The sequence below is a fragment of the Pteropus medius genome, unplaced genomic scaffold (assembly GCF_902729225.1).
Source record: "Pteropus medius unplaced genomic scaffold, Ma_sr-lr_union100, whole genome shotgun sequence".
Classification (NCBI taxonomy): domain Eukaryota; kingdom Metazoa; phylum Chordata; class Mammalia; order Chiroptera; family Pteropodidae; genus Pteropus; species Pteropus medius.
In genome coordinates, this window is record NW_024344374.1 from 2,250,846 (window position 1) to 2,271,579 (window position 20,734).

General features: G+C 41.3%; 2 long non-coding RNA genes across 3 annotated transcripts in view; one reads left to right on the top strand and one right to left on the bottom strand.

The window, feature by feature from the left end:
- LOC120608711 (uncharacterized) overlaps positions 1 to 20,734 on the top strand; it is a 472,227-nt gene that overhangs the window by 408,238 nt on the left and 43,255 nt on the right. For both annotated transcript variants that reach the window (XR_005654481.1, XR_005654482.1), the window contains one exon: positions 3,900 to 4,010. This is a non-coding gene — a long non-coding RNA (uncharacterized LOC120608711). The remainder of the gene's footprint in view (positions 1 to 3,899; positions 4,011 to 20,734) is intronic.
- The window catches only part of LOC120608715 (uncharacterized), a 38,866-nt gene continuing 29,532 nt past the window's right edge, over positions 11,401 to 20,734 (bottom strand). The window contains exon 2 of the long non-coding RNA XR_005654487.1: positions 11,401 to 11,913. This is a non-coding gene — a long non-coding RNA (uncharacterized LOC120608715). The remainder of the gene's footprint in view (positions 11,914 to 20,734) is intronic.

Sequence of the window (20,734 nt, forward strand, 5' to 3'; positions counted from 1 at the left end):
GGGAGATATCAAACTTGAGAGTCCTTTAGTCACATCGTGTCTGGGGCACTAAATATTGAATATCTTTGTTTTCCAGAGGGATCAGGTTGCATACCGTATGTGTCTGTCCTTAAGTGGCCTCTGTAAAATGACAAAGGGTTGAGAAACAGGTATTCAGGTGTTTGAAGGAATGAGTAATCTACATTCACAGGTACTAGAAATAATCTACCTAATAGAATTGATAATTCTCATCAATGGACTGGTTTTTGGCTTCTCTAGTATCTCCCACAGGATTAGTCAGTGCATAATAAATATTGAATAAATTCCTGATCCAGTAATAGAACAGAAAGGTATCAAGATCTTCAGAATATTTGTTTACAAAAAAAAAATCTCAAATAATTTCACCATATTAGATACTATGATAAACAATAGGAATATAAAGTGAGACAAAGTAATGTAGTGAGGGAAACAACCATTAAAAAAAAATTGTAAAAACGGTGGGATAGGTGCTGGAATTCAAGCTTTCATTCTGATGAAGAGGGTGGTAGTACATTTAGATGGAAATTATGGAATTGGCCTTGGGTGCTCATCAAGACGGGTGGGCAGAATTGAGCACCTAGTGCAAGAGCAGGTACCCTTGTGTTAAGAGAGAGCCTTATCTTGTACCCTCCGAGTTCACAGACTCTGCTCCTGCTTCCGACCCTTCCTTACCCACTGGCTAGCTATTCTCACACATATATACTTCAAGATAAACTTTTGAATGATTTCATTAAGTTCCAAAAGGAAATTCTATTGTAATTTTGATTGACATTTAATTTTAGTCCTAGTATTATGCACTACTTTGGAAGAATTTAGCCTTAAAATACTTGGCTTTCTCATAGAGAAACACAATCTGCCTCCCCATTTATCCAAATCTTAATTTGTATTTCTTGGTAGAGTTTTATAGGTTTTCTTTATTTTTATCCTAAACATTTCCTATTCATATTATTCTTAGGGTTTTTTTATTTTTATTTTTATTTTTTGGCTTATGATGAATTGAGTATTTTTTGTATTTACATTTCTAATTGATACTTTTTTGGTATGTAGGGAAGCTATTACATTTAAAAATTTTATCTTATAATCAGCAGATTCATTAAACTTTCTAATGGATCTTTTTTTTCAGTCAATATTTAGATTGTAGCAAAAATGAAAATAAAAATTTTCTCCCTCATTGTTGTTTCATGTGATATTTCACCAGCAGGAATTTCCAGAACATAACTTAAGAAGGAGATGCTGTTTTCCCTCAGAGCTGACCTTTCTCTACTATTGACCTTGACCTGCCTTATTGCTTTTCCTCTATTGACAATGACTGGACAATCAGCCATGGAAGGTCTAGTGTGTTAGGGACAATGGCTGCCACCCTGACCTATAAATTCTAGTCTAGTACTCTTCCCTGTACTGCTTCCCTTCTAAACTTCTAGGTCCCAAAGACATTCACTCAGCTCCTGTTACTATAATGAGCTGAATCCTAAAGCTTTAGAGATATCATATCCTGTCTTGAAAATGCTAACAGCTAACGACAACCAACTTTAAGATATTTCTCCTGTGAGTTCTGTACAGCATGTCCATCCAACCACCTGATTAACATCTTCTTTTGTATTTCTCACAGAAATATCAAACTTATTATGCCTAAAACAGATATCATGGTTCTATTATCAAACCCACCATGTGTCTTAACCAATATCAACATTCCCTATGTTGTTTAAGCAAGAAAACTGGAAATTGTTCTTGATTCGTTTATTTCCCTCACCAACCTCTCACTCTTATCCCATCTTTCTGCAAGGACCATTGAGTTTGTACCCAACATTTTTAAAAAATCTGTTTACCCTCTTTATCTACATGATTACCACATTGGTTCATGTCATCGTCATCTCTTTCTTGGATTACTATCACAGTTGCTTCACTTCCACGCCTGCCCAGCACAATTCCATCACCCAAAATCCACTAAAAATTTTTTTCTTAGAACATATACTGTGGTTCATTATGCCACTGCTTTGAACACTTACAGGCCATGGTAATTTCACTAGAATATAATACAAACTCTTTCCCACAGTCTCCAAGGTCCTTCGTGACCTTGCCCTTCCCCTTCTTTCTAACCACATCTCGCATCGCTTTTTCCTCTCCACTGTTTATACTCCAGCTACACTGGCCTTCACTCAGTTCTCCCAACAGGACTTTTACAGATACTATTCCATCTACCTGGATTGTTTATTTCCCTATTTGTCACATGGCTAATTGCTTCGCATTCCTTATACCTGTGGTCTTCAGATGTGTTTAATTCTCTATCGTGGGGGAAAATATCAAACTTAAAATCTCAATATAGGTATATTTATTTATTTATAAATTATATACAAGTAATACTTTGCTAACATATTACGTACATTATGAAATATATGCAAACGTAGAGCTCTAAGGAAAATATTAAAAATAAAATGATATTTCAAGAAATAATTATGTTACTTTATTAATAGTGCACTTTTTTCTTTTTCCTCCCAGCTTTATTGAGGTATAATTGACATATAATATTATGTAAGTTTAAGCTCTACAATGTGCTAATCTGATACATTTATATATTGCAAAATGATTACCACCATAGCATTAGCTAACACTTCCATCTTGTCACATAATTACCATTTCTTTTTTTGTGGTGAGAACATTTACTCTCTTAGCAACGTTTAAGTATATAATACAGTATTATTAGCTATAACCACCATGCTGTACAATAGATCCCCAGAACTTGTTAATCTTATGACTGGAAATTTGTACGCTCTGACCAATATCTCCCATTTTCCTCACCTCCCAACCTCTGAATAGTGCATTTTGAATGACAGTTGATATAAATCCATATTTCAAGTCATCTTAAGAATTTCAATCTTATGGAGTATTTTTGTTATATCTGTTTTTAATTATGATTATATTTAACTCTATATGATTATATTTAACTCCATTACACAAGGAATAGAGGAGTCAGTTGTGTTTTTTAATGTTGCTTGCATTTACCTTATTACTATTACTTTCTATCCATGCTTTCCTTGAAGGAATCTTTTAAAGCCACTTGTCAGTTGTGTCAGTGTTTATTTATTTAAAACTGGGTAATATAATCTGAAAATCCATATAACCAGGTACTCATGAACTGTCATGTATTACCATCCACGGGAAGGGTAAAAACGAGTGTGGTGCCACTGTCTGTCCCGTGACATTGTGGAATTCCATTTTCCCTCTCAAGAGACCCAACCTACTTTGTGTGACATATGGTCATCTGACAAGTGGACAGAAAGGGAGAGAGGGAGGGAAGACGGGGGGGAGGGAGGGAGGGAGGAAGAGAGAAAGACTGATCATTGGTAGATATGAATAGAATATAACTTCTTATTTTTATATTTTAAAATTATCGATAGAGGCTCATATTTTTCTGTATCTCAGTAAATCTCTGGCATAGCATTACATGGGGCTCTCCACACAGAGGTCTATGACCATTTTTCTTATCAAGGATAGAAACCGCTGTCCATCTTTTTTCAACATTTATCCCCAACCATCTAGACAGTTCTGGCTCTTTCAATATGTATGAAAGTTCAGCAGTTCTCAACTGCAGTTTGATGATACAGTGATATGATATGAATCATCGTAAGGCGAATGGCAAATCATTTGTTATTAACAAAATTAGAAGAAATATTATTTTATGTAGCTTTTAATTTAAATTTGGAGGAATCAAATGTATCCCTGTAATAATATTAGTTTGGAATGCATTCACTTATAATTTTTAAATGAAGGAAAATAGTTGGAATTTCACCTGGTGCCAGGGGAATTGTGCACAACTCACAGCTCATCTTGTGTATCTCATCCTTATTCATTAATGTGAATTTCATCTTTCTTGCACATTGCAGGGCACTGCAGATCAAGAACTAGTGACCTACTGGGGGAGAAACATATGAAGATATACAACATGGTGCAGGGTCTGCTAGAAGAATGGACCAAGTGCTATGGAAGAGACAGAGGTGTGTGCCCTGATTGCTATTTGGGTCAGTGAATCTCAGTGGAGGGAAACGCCTTAGAAATAGACAGACCTTAATTCTAGTCCTACCTCTACACAATTTACAAGTGGAATGGCCGTTCACACAGCGTTTACACTAGGAACCTCAGTTCCCACATCTCTGAAAATGACAATAATACCTCAAGCCCTTCTGATTTCAGAGGATTGTTGTGAGAATTAAATGAGGCAGTCAATGAAAAGGCTTTTGGTTAACCTTAAAATACTGTATAAATGTTTTAATCAAAACCATTCTCTTCTCAGTTGTTCCACTGACCTAAATTCAGTTCAATTTAGTAAATGTTCCATGAGCACTTATTATAGTTCAGACAATATGCAGAGAATCCAGGGCACAGAGTGGAGGGCAGAGTTTGCCCTCAGGTTTCTCACCATCTGGTGGAGGAGACAGACGCAGGCACAGGTCAATACGCAGAATGGGTTGCACGATGATAGACATGTGTTGTTACAGGCCAGACAAAGAGCACAGCGACAGGACTGGGGAGCTCTGTTGTGTTGGGGGAGAGGATCGTTTGTGAGGAAATCGAGCCTCAAGGAAAGCTCACATGGGATGGAGTCTAAGCAGTGTTTTGAAGGCATTTGGAAACAGGAAAGGGCTTTCCAGGCAAGGAAATAGTATGTGTGAAGGCAGAGACCCTGCAGCCCGAGACCAACGTCTTCTTTCTTCACACGTGCGTGCGTGTGTGTGTGTTCGTGTGTGTGTGTGTGTGTCCCTGTGTATGTTAAGAGAATCATGAGGAAGATAGCAGGAGACGCTAAGAAGTTCTCTGTGCTTCAAGAATAAAATAGGTACAAGAGAGGCAGTAGGTGGGGCAGGAGAGGCAAAGGAATTTGACGGGGAGGTTGAGAAAAATATTAATAGTGAATACATGAGTATTTACTATGTAAAAGCCTTTTCCATGCATTGTCTCACAAAGATGGTATCTTTTCTTATTAACTCCACTTCACAGATGAGGAAACAGATGGAGTGAGGTTAAATGACTAGCCCAGGATCGCATCACTAATAAGCTGAGGAGCCTGCATTCACACCAAGCTCTAGGATTGCAGATGCTGGCTCTCTAGAGAGGACTGGGTTAAACTAGGGCCCTGCTTCGAATGAAAGTCATGTGACTCCCAGAGAATTGTAAACAAAGCAGCAGAGTTTGCTTTCACCTCCACCATGCCAACTTCTGGAAGTATTTTTCTACCTTGATTCTTGATCATGGGCCTCTTAACCCTGCATTACAAGGTCCTGTTTCTTTGTGTTCTTCCAAATGGAGCTGGAGACTTTCACCAAAGACGAGACACCAGGTTTCTTTCATGCAACAAAAAGCCCACAGGCCAACTTGCCAAGTGTTCCTTTCTCCTCCTCATTACTATATTTCATTGACCCAAGGACGTTCTATGGAGACTGAGTTTATAAACCTCACTTCCTGTAACATTCCCCACTCCACCCCCATTTACTTGCAGGCACCAGCCTGGAGCTTGGTGCCTCCTCCCCTTGGAATCCAGACTGTTGGAGCTGCAGAAACCTACAGGGCTCCTTCTGAATCTGGTCTTTGCACAATAGCAACCTCATTGGGTTGCAGCAGCCCTGCCTGCAAAGGTCACCGTGTGATGAACTCACGATTAACCTCATTCTCCAATCAGAATTTTGATCTAATCTCTGGGCCAGCATGATTAACATATATGGTCTTTTTGTTTCTGTAGAACTGGAGACCAGAAATGTGACAGCCTCAGCTATGCCAAGCACCAGGGGAAACCACAGAGTTCATATTACATATGTTAGACTTATTTTTTTTTGAGCTGCAATTCTCAACAGGCTCAAGCAGACCTTGGGTGGTGGAATAGCTTCCTCCAAAGGAGGCTCTCTCCTTCTATGGACTTGCCATGCAAAGGACACTGACACAGCAGTGTGTATTTTGCTTGGCTGTAATGTGGCGCAATTGCATTTTGTAGGCAGGCTGGAAGTGGCCACCCTGGAGCTGGGAGCTATGGAGAACATTCGTTTCTGCCACCGCAGACAGCTCAGCCACAGACGTGGATGATGAAAGGGAAATTGGCATTGACCTTGCTGCTTTGCAAGGAGCAGATGGGACTTGGAGTCTGGTTAGCAAAGAAAAATGAACCAAGCCTCCTCAATAGTATTTGAAGAGCAAGAGCTGGGCCCAACAGAATTCTTTAGTCTGTTCCTCGTTGTTGTGTGTGTGTGTGTGTGTGTGTGTGTGTGTTTGCTTGCATGTGCATACACACACACACACACACGCACATGCTGTGTCTAACATGCATGGGGAGACAGAAGCACCCTTGTCTGTGCTGGAGCTCCCTATTGCACATTTGGCATTTGACTGACATGTAAAATTCCCAGGGATATCAATAGGACAGTGGCTCAGAATGCATAAGAGATTTTTGCTGTTGATAAGAAGACAGTTGGAGTGGAGAATGTTACAGAGAGTACTTTCCAATCCCTGCAGGCGTATTTCAGAGAAAGGGAGTCTATCTTAAGAGCGTGATGCAAGAGATGAGGAACAAAGCTGATGTAGCCAAACGTACAATATGTACCCATCCCAAATCATCTGAATATGCCATTGTCCTCTCGTTTTTGCTCCTATTGGTTTCCTTCTCCAGGAGTGTTCTTACCCTCCCATTTCCCACCTGGTGAAATCCTTTTCACTTTCCAAGTCCCAACAGGACTTTCATTTCTTTCAAAAAGCCTTCTCTGATTTTTCCCCACTCAGCACAAATCGTTCCTTCTTCTTACCTGTAAATTTCTTGAGAGAAGAATGGCTATGCCCAGTGCCGACACACCAGGTACTCAATGGTGAGAGAGTGGAAGGAGCTCAAACCTGGAAGCAGTGTTTAAGCCACGCTCTCCCACACTGGAGCTGTGAGACTTTGGGAATAACTTCTCCAAACCTCAGTTTCCTCACCTGTAAACATGGATGGTAATAAACCCTTCGTGGGATGAGAGGGAATATTTAATGAGATAATATATGTAAAGGTAGCACATAGTAGGTATTTTGGTGTATATGGTTTCCTTCGTTCCCACTCTGGTTCTGATTTCTCTTTGTGTTGTGTTTTGTGCAATTCATGATACATTTTAGGCATGAAATAAATCTTGATTAATTAAATAGAATATTTTTTCTACTCAAGCATTCCAAGCCATTAATATCAAATAATAATAAAAATAATAAAGAAAATAATAGCAAGCCCTAGAGAACAAAGCCTGAACCCTACCCCCAGATTTAGACTCAATTAGTTTTTTAAAAGTCTTATGTGATTCCATATGCAGTCAGGTGAGAGCTCCTGACTTCAGGCAACACTTTAGTGCAGGTAGAGTTTTGTATTTTAACATAGATAATGTGCTCCAGCTTTATCTTGCTCAGAGTAAGTAGCCATCCAACATCCAAGTTGGAGAGAGAACATCCCACCTTCATGAAATCGCTCTGACGAGAATTCTGTCAACCTTCTTTAGCAGGTCTGGGTTCTTGAAATAGATAGGTCTGATGTAACATTTGTGTGCAATAATGACTCTCCAATGGCCCAAATCCTATCCACAGGAAAGACCAAGGTAAGCCAGAGGGAAGATTGTACTGCACATGCACAGGCCACAAAACTATAGCCTTCCAGGAGCCCCAGGGGTCTGGGGCAGTGACGTGGGCTTCTGGCGTGGAGCCCTGGGGTAATGTGTAGTGCAGTTACTTTTGACAGCTCTGAGCTTTCTCACACAGTTTCTGGTCATTGGTGGCTTGAATGAGGTAGAACGGTTTGTATGCAGACTGCCTGAGTAGCCATCTTGATATAAGTGAATGTAACAGTATGTTATGATGTGAGTTTGGTGACTGTCCGCGTAATCCCAGGACAGCAATGGGGCACTAGGATTAGAACCAGAAGACTTGCAGTTGAGTCCTAATTCTGCTGCATTAGTTATGAGACATTGGGCAAGTCATGTAACTTCCCTGAATTCACTGGCTTGACTATGTAATAGAGTAAAACAAATATCTTAAGTATAACTTTCAAAGCCAGTTGCTGGAAAGGGCTGTATAAGCTTTTGAGAACTATACCAATGTGAAGACTTTTAAAGCTACTCAGCCTGGGTTAGAATCTTGACCTACCTTGGGCAAATTCCTTAATGCTTCAGTTTTTTCATCTGTAAAGTGAGGATAATAATGCACATTCACAATTATAAACTTGAAATCTTTGGATTGGAATATGATTTAGTATGTAGAATCTTTGACACTTTATAAAGGTAATAAAGTATGCATACTGACTAATACATAAAACCTTCAGGAGGTTCTGGGACAATCCCCTATAATCAAAAACTTTTTTTCAGTGAAGCTTAACTTTTCATAAGTGGGATAAACAGAGACCACCAAAAGCCTCATGTCAGATCAGATAAAGTTTTGCTACCAAGGGAGTTTGTACCAAATTTACCAAAACATTCTCATTTTTAAAGATTTTGGGGCTGTAGAATTGTAGGTAAGGGATTTGGACCTATAGTACCTGCCATTTAGATTAGTCAAGAGGATAAAATAAGTTAATATGTTTAAAGGGATTGTACCAATGCCCTGCATATAGTAAGTTATGAATAAATATTAGCTATTATTACATTTATTACCTTAAATAGTAAAACGAAGAGAAAAATGGGGCTTCACAGGCCCTCACTGACATTACTGGGATTTTTATTAATTAATGAATTAATAGATTTGCCAGGAACTAATCTTTACCTGATGAGAAAATATATTTCAGGTCTGAGCTGCTGTCAACACTTAAAAAGATGGTATTGTCCTTTGAGGACACATGAGTGTATGTACAAGTCAGAGAGAGAGAGGCCCAACAAAATGCTTACAGGTTGCAAATATGTAGTATGTTAATTTTCTTCTTACTACATTCACTCACTTTTTATATTTTATCTTTTGATCTTGAATTACTTTTATAATGAGAAAAAAAAGGACATTCTCTTTTAAGCCTTCTTCTGTTTCCTCCTTCTTAGAAAATTGGTTCTCAAACTCGGGCTCCCATTTACAAGACAATCATCAAGCAACAAACTTTTATTGATTTCCAACTGTATGCCAGACACTGCAGAAAGTGCTAAGAAACAAAAGGAAAATCCAGAGATTATTTGAAAAATCTTCAGCAAAATCACTTTGTATAGTAATGTACAGTTCACACCATGTTTCACTATAAATTCTCTTAATTGGTCCTTCTCCCTAGATTAGGGAAAGTATATATTTCTGCTGACATTTTATGAATGAAGAAACTTACCTGAGGTCACTCAGCCATTAGGGATGAGGTTGGACTCAAAGGTCTGAATCATATTGAGCGGTATTCCCAAGAACTTGGAAATCAGTAACACTTTAAGAAGGTAAATATTAGGAAATCAAAGTGCGACCAAATGACCAACTACATGTAAAATCTTCATCTTGGCAACAAATAGAAGCTAAAAAGATTTGAGGGCACCGAAGAATATGCTTAAAGATGACTCTCAGAATAGTCCAACTTTCTAAAGCTGGGCATTATCACATCAAAGGGAAAAAGCTTCAGCCCAAGACAGAAGTTTGGAAGAGCACACTGGAAACAAAAAGGAGAGAGGATTTGGTCTTTATATGTTTAATGCAATCAAAGATGTGAAGCTGAGGTAGAGGGACCCTCGTAGGTTACGGCCACCGATAAGAACAAAGTCCCCGTGTTCAGATTCCACTCACAAGTAACCTTTAGATTGTCTTTCGACTTCCCAGAGAATCAAGGTATGTTCTGATATGCTGCTAGCAACAACCTAACTGATTGAAAACTTTTGTCTCGAGGTTGTTCTTTCTTTTGACTCTTGTTAGAAGAAGTCGGCTGATTGGTATTAACCACACTGCCCAAGACAAATTTGAGAACCTGGAAAGTAAACATCAGACCCTATTTGCACAAGGTCTTATTAGCTTAGACCCTGTCCAAACATACTGCCCACCTCCATAATGACATTGCGACCTCTCTATGCTCTAACCACCCAGAATCCAAGTCAATGGCTCCATCTGTTTCTTCTAATCTTGGCACAGCTTTCTCTGAGCAAAAGGGGTTGAGCCTGCCTACTCTTGTTAAAAGGAAGGGAATCATTCAACATTTTGTTCTGCATTCTTCTACCCCAGATAACCCTCTCTAATTTGAGGTTGGCTGGAAATCTGGAAATCCTTATTGTTATCAGGAGAATTTCCATTGCTAAAGGGGAGGGCGCACTAGGCCACATCCTGTGTTCTGGGAGAGGCTCGAAAGAGTCAGTTGCAATGCTTTGGACTCAAACAAAGTCAGGGACTTTCTTAAGTGGATTCAAAAAACAAGCTGGGACAACAGGCTCACTGTAATTTTTCTTGTTCCTTCCTCCTTTGTATGCAGAAGTCCCATTGCCCCAAGCACCATAGTGGACACATTTTCCACTTGCAGAGTCCTTCCTGGGGACTAGAAAAACTCCTTGCCTGGCTCCTGACTTGGAAGTCTTTGGAGCCTCAGATGATCGAACTTAGAGTCTACAGACCTGGAGTCCTTAGTGTCTACAGAGCGCAGCGCGGGGGCTGGGACATGCTTGTGTTTTGGAATGTGTAGAGGTAGACTGCACTCAGGGGATTTGTTCATTTTAGCAAACTTGGCAGAACTTCCCTGCGTGACCTAAATAGAATATCTTCCTCTACATAAAGCATGCATCAGGGTATTTCCTGATTTATTCATGAAAGGTTTGCTTTACAAAGGCCTCAGGAACTGTGCAGTCTCAAAATACATGATACATAGAGCTGGATACTAGAGTGGCATTTGCACAAATTGCTGTGATAGATGGGCTGTGCAGTATGGCAGCAGAGTTGGATCAATTTAAATACCTACTGTAGGGGGATGGCTCTTTCAGAGGAGGAAGTGAGACCCACCTGCAGATTGTTAGCAATAACATGAGAAAGTCTGCTGTCTCTGCAATGAGTAATTGACCAACGACTAGAAAAAGAAGTGAACAAAATTCATGTGCACTAACCTTTGTCTGCTAATCATCCATTGTTTCATTCATTCATTCCCAACTAGAGAATCAACCTGGTAGCGGCTGATAGGCTCATCTCCATCAAAGGTACATAGTAATAGATGTATATGGGCTCATAAGAACCATAGGAGGCCATATTTGAAATCTGATCAGTCTTGGGAATTTTGAGTTCTATTGTTACCATGGGGGTGGAGGGTAATCGCTCCTATTAGAGAAAGAAAGACCTTTCTCCTGATCAAAGACAGGCACTTTCAGGTGAGTCCACCATAATATAATATCTCTGATCGTGGATTTATCAAACAATTCGGTATTTTCATGCTAGGGTATTTTTAACAGTGCAGCAGAAGAACCTTGGTTGTTTGCAAAGAAGTTTTATTTTGGAGCTTGTGAAGAGATTGGGGTTAATGTACAATAAAGTGAAAGTGACGTTTGTAAAGATGGTGCGAGCAGAATGCCAGGATCCATTACCCTGAAAACCCCACAAACAGATCGGCAGCCTCCATTGGTGAGCTGCTGCTCAAATCCCATCAGCGTTACTTGCAGGATGCATCGCCACTTTATGGCAAATTTCCAGGGGTTTTTACATGCCAAGCAACTTGTCCTAAGTGGGACAAGGAGACATTGTTTTACTAACTTTGCTTTGGGGCCTAGAACTTTGGGGAGGGCCAGACCTGGTTCCTTCTCCTGGTTTTGTAATCATAGACGTCCACAGGCAATGAAGGGAAGGACAGCCCAGGTGCAGGCCCCAGAGCTAACGTGTCAGAATGAGGTGGTCAAGTGACGTAAGGAATGCTGTGCACGTGGGCTGAGCTGCACGGGCTGATGCTTCTCTTCAGAAGGTTACAGGCACTGCCCAGGAGAGTTTGGATCCCTGAAGAGAAAGGAAAAAAGGGCTGAAAGGCTCTTCCAAGATGGAAAACCAACAGGAGTTCGATATTTGAATGAATTAACCCTCAGTGATTTCCCATGACTCACAGGATCAAGTCCAAATCCTTAGTACCGCCGCTAGGTCTTTCACCATCTGGTCCCTGACTAACTTTGGGTCTTTCCATTGTCCCAAACAACATGCATTCTGACCATTCCCAACTGCCCTTTGTTCCCTGATGCTAATGATAGGCAACATTTATCCGGGCCCTTAAAATGCCAGGAACTGGGCTAAGGGCTTTATGTGTTTCATCATCTACTCTTCAGAGCGGTCTCTGAGGCAGACGCTGTTATGGTCCTCAGTTTACAAATGAGAGAACAAAAGCAGAGGTTATAAAACTGGGTCACAAGCTATTAAGAAGCTTGGGATTACAAGGCAGTATGACTCCATGGCCAGACTTTAACCACTTCACCACCTTTTCCTCCTTTTCTGTATGAGAAAATACCTCTAGAGCCTGCACCACATTGCTTTTCTGCATAGGATTGGCCTTTCTCCTTATTCAGCTGATTTTTAAAAACATTTCTTTGTTCACCCAAACCTTCAAGACCAAATATCCTCTTCTCTGGATGTCATTCCTGGCACCTGAAGCAGAGGTAGTGGCTTTCTCCTTGGAGCTCCCACACTCCTGACATAAACTCACAGCACACACTGTATTGCAATACAATGCCCTCCTCTCATGCATTCATTTTGTTCCTGGTCTGTGCAGACTCCTTAGACCTTTCCAAGAGAGTGAGTAGTAAGTGGGGAGCAACCATTCCCATGAATCCAGAGGTAGCTCAGGCTCCAGGTGATGATTGCACCCAAATGCCATGTGGCGTTTCTCAAGCAGCTCCGCAGACAGGTCCAGATGAATACCCGCCTGCTACATTCCTGCCTTTATCATTAACCACAGCTCACGGTGACTTCCTTCAACATGTGAGGCAGCGCCTGCCTGTCTGATAACCCAGCTTCCTTCTGGAAAGGATTTCCTTTGGCCTGGGTGCATACCTGGCCCTGCAAGAGTTAACCACAAGACGGCCCAGATCAGGAGAACATGAGGTTTCCATTAACTGGTGGTATGCGGACAAGTGGCACGAGCATGGATTATGCGGTAATAAAAACACACGGCGCAGTATTTGTCAGAGGCCTCACTTCTCTCCTTCCCCGCCTCCCACCCCGGCACAGAGAGACCAGGCCCTCGCTGTCCTACTGCTAGCTTGTAGCAAGTTGGTAGCAGACTTTTCTCCCAACTCGCTTTAATCCTGCTATGTGTGCTCATCATGTCCCCAAAAGACACAAATGAAAAGAAAGAGTGCCAGAGGAATTCACCCCTTGCCCTGGGATGAGTCCTAAGTGAACCAGTTGGGAGACAGAAAAAAGGAAAAGGGTCAAGGGAGAGAGAAGTGGGGAGGGCAAGAGGGCAAGAAGATGAGAGGGATGTGAGAAAGATAGCAAAAATTGAGCTCATGTAGGAGGGGACAGTTGGATGGAACATTGCGAGGAGTCCGAAACCATATTTTCTGGAAAGAAGGGAATTCACATGTATGGTGCATTCACTATATGGAAGGTATGATGGTTAATTTTATGTGTCAATTGGACTGGGCCATGGGGTGCCCAGACATTTGGTCAAACATTGTTCTGAGTGTGTCTATGAGAGTGTTTCTTCTGTATGAGATTGACATTTGAGTCCATAGACTAAGTAAAGCCGATTGCCTTCCCTAATGTGGACGGGCCTCACACAATCAGTTGAAGACCCGAATAGAACAAAAAGACTGAATAAGAGGGATCTCCTGCCTGACTGTTTGAGCTGGGACATTATTCTTTTCCTGCCTTTGGATTCAAACTGAAACATTGGTGTTTCTTGGGTCTTGAATTTGCTCATACTGGAACTTACACCACTGGCTTTTCTGGGTGTCCAGCTTGCCAACTGGAGATCTTGTGACTTTTCAGTCAATTCCATAATCACATGAGTCAATTCCTCATAATAAATCAATTTCTCTCTCATATATATATGTATTTTATATGTATATATTACATAATTGGTTGTTTCTCTAGAGAACCCTAATACAGCAGGAGATGCTCTGAACTCTATATACTATTATCATGGAGGCTTAGACACTTTCAGTAACACATCACACAGATCCTGCAATTCATCAGGGAAATAAGTTTCCAAACAAGTTCTCTCTGGGCTTAATGGATCTCGTCTCCCTTTCTTTTAGTTACAGAGTTGCCCGGCCACGTAAAGGTGAGATTAGCTTCCCATTTTCAGTTGCAGGTGAGAAGTTCTTTGATCATTGCCTTTCCTTGGAGACAGAAGATGTAAAGGACCAATTGCTAGAACACAGCACCCTGGCTATCTTTCAGAAGCTCTAGCCCATGACTCATCATCCCAGGAATGTGAGTGGTTCTGAACATAATTTATTCTGGGGATCAGAAACTCTTTTTCAGACCACAGTTATTTACTAAACACTTACTATATATCTGGTCCTGTAATTTTGACAGTGAAGAAACAGATAAATAGAACAGCACTTCCTTGTCAAGTCCACAGTCTTTTTAGGGTGCCAGAAGGACATGTAAGCAAAGGAGTATAAATGCTATGACGCAGGTATGTGTAATGTGTGTGCAAAGGTACAAAGCAAAAGGAGTGATCCATTTTGGTGGTTTGTGGGGAGAGCCAGGTGGAGAAGAGGGGACAAGGCAGAGTAAGGATTCTCTGCCCAAAGCCCGGGAGAAGGCAAGGCAGATTTGGGTACCAGAAAGTAGTTAGCTGTGGGTGAATAGTGGTGGTTCTGCACTCTGGTTGCTTATTAGAGTCACATGGGGAGATTTAGAAAAGTCACATGCCTGGAGTCCACCCCCAAAATCTCGGGAGGTACAGTTTGAACCTCAGTATTCTTTTAAAAGCTCTGCAGGTGATCCTATTATGTTGCCAGGATTAAGAACCATGGGTGTGCTGCCCAGTGTGGATCTGGTCTAGAATGAGAGGTGAATCTGGAGAGTACAGAAGGACACAAAGATGAAAGGCCTTGGATGCCACTCTAAGCAGTTGGAACTTCCCCTGTGGGCATGCAAGGTTTTTAAATAGGGAAGTGACCTTACTTATAGGAAATGAGTCAGCACAACGGTGCAGCCTTGCTAGGCTGAGCTCTCTGGAAAATTCTGGCTTCTTCTCAGAGGGCCTGACCACCTGTGCTTACTAAGACACAGTTGATTTAACTCTTCCTTTGGTGCATGCAGCTGGAGGCCTTGTGTCCCTCTGGGGAAACCAGTTGTCTGGCAATCAGGAGACTCAAGTTCTGAATTTGCTGCAGGTCCTAATTTGTTGAGGGACCTCAGCCAGCTCCTTGCCCCTCTCTGGTCCTCAGCTTCCTACACCAAACACTTATGAGATTAAACAAATCAGTGCTTCTTTATGAGGTTGGTAGTACCTGATTGCTTTAATTTGTTATTAGCCAAAATTCTCCATGCATTTTTTACATTTCACAGAGCAATAGAGCAGCTAGCAAGGTTTCCATTAATTGAACAGGTCTAGGCTAGGAGAGGTTGGGAAAGGGTGAGCCAGGGAATTTCAAACAGTCAGTGCTTTCTTGTTTCCTTTGGTCTCTCTGACCAGATGTAAATTGTTTTCCTGATATATTTAATCTGTAGGGATATTGCTTAGATCAAGTTGCTCCCCAAATAATCTGCTCGTTTCTTATCAGGATATCCATAAGGCAATGACCCAACCTGCCCTTTTGAGATGGAGGAGAATCCAGATTTGGAGATGCTCTGTTCATTCCCTCTGGCCTTGAGCCAAGAGTCGCACCAGATTGGAGAAGGCCCTCAAATAGGCCTTCTCATCTGGGGCACTTCCTGCCCCAAGCCACTCGCATCAAGCCCAGCAGAATCTTTCACAAATTGCTGTGATGCACCTTCAATGGTTCCTCATTGCCAGGAACCAAGCCCAAGTTCTCTGGCCTGATACCAAAGACCCTTTCCAATCCTCCCTCCATCTGATTCTTATCCTCATCTCCTAATGGGTCGTTACAGTTTTCTGCCTGTCAGGTATATAGAACTGCTTACTCTTTCCAAGGATAGCCAAACTCTTTCACACTTATAGGTTTCAATCCATATAGTTCCCTCTGTTTGGAATGATTTCCTCTCACCTTCTCTACCTGGGAAACTTTTACTCATCCTATAAGCCCAGCTCACGTGTCACTTTATTCATTTATTGAAGACCTAACCTGTATTCCATGAAAAATGCCACAGACCCTTGGAGGATGAACAAAACAGAGCCCTTTAGTAATGGTCTCTTCACTTTGCTCCTAACTTTGTCACTTTATGGTGATTATCTGTTTACATTTATGGATCTCTCTTTAGATTATAAACTCCTTAAGAATCAAAAGATCTCTAATATATCTCCGTATCCATAGCACTGAGCACAGAGCCTGGAACAGAGTAGGGGCTTAGTGAATATTTGCTGAATGAATGAGTAAAGAACGAATGAATGAATAATGTATTTGATAAATGAACGAGTGTGTGTGTGTGTGTGTGAATGTTCCACGTAGAGCGAGGATTGTTTTAACTCTTGCGACTACCACATGTTGTAACAATGAAGACACCCCATATATTCCTTAGTCCAGATAAGAGCCTGGGAGAAATCACTGACATTTTATGGATGAGAAACTAAGACTAGACAAGGGAAGGAGCTTATCTAGATGACCAAATGACCAGCAGCCGCTAGACCTCAGCTTTTCCCACACTGTCTTAATAGGCAGCCCCCAATGGCTGTGATCTAGTATCTTAGCACTATGGGACCCCTTAGTTCTATGTAGCTCCACTCTCCCAAACAGCATGCAGCCCTGGCATCATCACCTTGGAATCTGATCACCTGTTCAGTTGCTTTCTTCCTCTATTTGATACGGCCGGCCAGGAAGACAGTGCTGACGAGGCAGTCTTCAGCCCTGCACTGACAGAAATCAGGTGTCCTCGCTTCATAAAAGAAACATTAACTGATCCGATGGGAGCTGGAGGCAGAAGTGCTGACAAAGATGTAACTCCCAAGGATTCTATGGGGCAAGGGGAAAGCATGGTTCTTTCCTAATTTAGAGGCTTTCTGGGGTTTGCAGAAAGACAGAGAAGAATGAGAGGAGCCAGAGATGAAGCCTGTCAGGGAGGAATTCTCAGCAGCTCATCAAGAGAGAAGGAATGATAAGGAAGGTCATCGTCCCCCACTCTCTGTCCCACTGCATTATCCAAGTCCTTATCACCCTCTCCTGCACCCAAGCCTCTCCACTGGTTCCCTACTGTCTTCAGCCTCAATCTGTTCCCAGCTCAGTATTCACACGGCCTTCTAGTGGTCTTTCTAAATTACCTGACTGTATTTTAAATACCTTTTATTCCAATCCTTCAGTGGTTCCATGTGACTCAGATGGCATACAAGACCTCCCAAAATGTATTCCTGGTGCTGAAGGCAGCCATATCTCCCCACAAGACGGGATTCTGTTTTCACTTACCTTGTGGGTCAGAGAAACTCTGGCAAAAATTCAGGAGCCAGAGATGGGTGGTTTGATGGCAGGAGTGAGCCCTTTTTCTAGAACCACCTTCCTTCCTACGTCCACACATGCACCCCACATTCCTCTCACACGAGAGCCAATTCTAGGGAGCACTCACTGACAAAGGCAACCTCCTCCATTCCCAGCCCTAAATGAGGCATTGTGAGTTTAGAGGTGATCCTACACGGTTCCTGTCCTCAAGGAACTCACAGTCTCATGGCAGAAAAAGAAATAGAAACAAATAATTATGACAAGGAAGTAAATGCTCTCCTGAAATTCTGTTCAGAGTGCTCAGGGGCATGGGAGGGGGCCAGAGACTGACTGTATGTGGGGGAAATGAGGAGGAATTAGGGATTTGGAGGCTAGGCCTGGGAAGATGGGTAGGTATTTCCCAGGAATGAAAGAGGAGAAGGAGCCGAAAGAGCTTTTCCTGTGTTATAAACCAGTTGCAAAGCCTTGTAGAAGACAAATGTGGAATATTTGGAACACGAGGTATAATTAAACAGAGAATGGGTGAGGGCAAAGCAAGAATAAGACCTCTCATCGTGTCATCATACCTCTCTAGCTCTGTCTCCTCCTAACACCGCATCTCTTCTTCCTTGCCTTGGTCTCATTTTCTCTTATGTGGAAGAGCATCTTGCATGAAAGTTGTAGGGAGGAAGGTGGCACATATTGAGGCAGCTTCAGGCTTACATCATGCCAGCTGAAGGAGAGAAAAGCTTCTTTCTCACTATCTCACTGTGTTTTAATCCTCAGAAGGACTTGGTCTGAGGACTTTAGTCCTGCCTGCCTCCAGGACTAAACCCTGGTCACCAGTATGGAGGATATATTTAAGCAGATGATGGGTGAGGTGACTAGGGCAGGGCTCTAGGGTTATGATCTCTCTAAAATCACATGGTCAGAGTAAGGCAGGAGCAGTTTCTCAAAGAAAGATGGGTCGCTGTGACAAAGAGACGGGAGTGGGTTTAGACAGGCAAAACACTAGATGTTGACCTCGTTTATGGATTCCCTTCTTCCAGAAACACCTTGGTGACTCTCTGGGAACACTACGGATTCCTTGATATTCTCTTTATCCAGAGGGCTTGTACATACATGTTCTCAATGAATATTTACTGATGATTTTTTGACACATCTAAAAAATAAATAAATAAATAAATAAATAAATAAATAAATAAATAAATTTAGTGCTTAAAAATACAATAAGAAAGAATGTGGTGAGCTGGAAATTCAGATACTGTGAAACTACTCATTTGGAAGAAATGTCTTGCTGCCCTTGGTGAGTCTGAAGAAAGACTAAGAAGACACTCAAAGAACATGTGGAGTGTGTGCAGCTGCATTTGCACCAGGAAGCAGAGCTCAGCTGAAGAGCTGCAGTCAGCATCCAAGATAGGAGGGGCCTGTCCTGGCTTTGATGCTGTGGGGATAATGGAGCCACAGTGCAAGCACAGGGCCTTTTATTGGCAGGGTAAAAAGAAGCCAGCTGGGGTTTGTCTATAGCTGAGCTTCTGATTCTATCCCATACTTCTGAAGAATACGCTCTTTGTTCCTTTGCTGCAGGTGGCACCTGTCATTACAGGACGTGGAAATAGGATAAACAGCCCTGAGCTACTTAAGAGATGCCCCTTCCTCAAATGAGTCTCAAACAGCTCTTCAAGTTCATCTCCCTCACTCTTTCTCACTCTGTCCATTTCTCTAAATGGAGGATTCAACTGAACAAGGAGCATGGTGGTCACGGAACTCTGTGTGCTGATAAAATGTCACTAATTTTTGTTACATGATGACAGTCTCAGCTTTGCTACATGTTCCTCTCCCATAACAAATCCCTAAACATTATAGAAAAAAAACAATAAAATAAAAAATAAATTTAAAGTGAGTCCTCAAACCAAGAAGTGAAGCTCTCAATGGGTCCAGAAACAATGAAGAATTCTTTAAAAACAAAAAGTAGGTAAGGTTGGTGTTAAAGGAAAACAATGACCCAAAAGGCACAGAGTAAGTTCTATTGAAAAATGTGTACTTGTCCAGAAAGGGGTAGAAAGAGAGAAGAAGAAGAGACCAAGGGTAACTGACCTGGTAGCATTGAGCACATCAGTCTGTCTCCCAATCCCTCGCCCGAGGGCAGCAGACCACTATTGGTGCTTTCCTCCAGGAAAAAAAAGATGCTGTGAGAATTGGGAAGGAGTGGATGATAATACCCAGGAGAAAGGAGAGCATCCATGTCTAGAGGACAGGCATCACACAAAGCTATCCAGAGGCAGGTCCCACCCTTCTCAAACCTCACAGAAAAAGGCAAAATCAGTCTACTCCTTCTCCTAGACAGGCTGTATGCACAAAATAGAGCCGAGCCAAACAGATAAACTCAGTTGTAAAAAGGGAGGCACAATCTACTTTCATCAATAATTGAAAAAAGTCAACACCATGAAAGAAAAACAGCAAACTTAAATCTAGAATCTATACCCAGCAACTCAGAGGGACGAAAGTAAGCAGAACAGGACTTTAGAATAAGGAAAATTAAAATTACTAAGTTTCCAATTGTCACGATCTCATGTTGATACTTTCCTTTTGGACTTATTATCAGTAAAGCATCAACTCGAGATCATGACAATTGGAAACTTAGTCAGTGGACAAAAAGGAAAAACCAACAAATCAGTTGAAAGGTAGAATGAACACAATCGAAAGGAGAATTAGTGAGCTGGAAGATTGAGCCTAGAAATTCTCTGAGAATGCAGCAAAAATGAATTAAGAGGCGAAATGAGTCAGAGAAAGACAAATACTGTATGATCTCACTTATATGTGGAATCTAAAAAAACAAACTCATAAAAACAGAATAGATTGGTGATTGCCATGGGCAAGGATGGGAGATAGAAGAAATGGGTAGACAAAAGAGGTAAGATAGAAAGTGCCGGGGATGTAATATACAGCAGGGTGACTATAGTTAACAATACTGTATTGTATAATGAAAGTTGCTAAGACAGTAGGTCTTTAATGTTCTCATCACAAAAAAAGAATTTTGTAACTGTGTGAAGTGATGGATGTTAATTAGACTTATTGTGATCATTTCACAATCTATACACATATCACGTTATGTTGCATATCTTAAACTAATAGAATGTTATATGTTAATTATATCTCAATAAAATTGCAAAAAAAAAGCAGAAAAGAATAAAGAGATTAGGATAGTTAGAGAAAGGTTAAGAATCATAGGAAACAGATAAAAAAAAATTCTGACATCCATTTAAAGGCTTTTGGGATGAAAT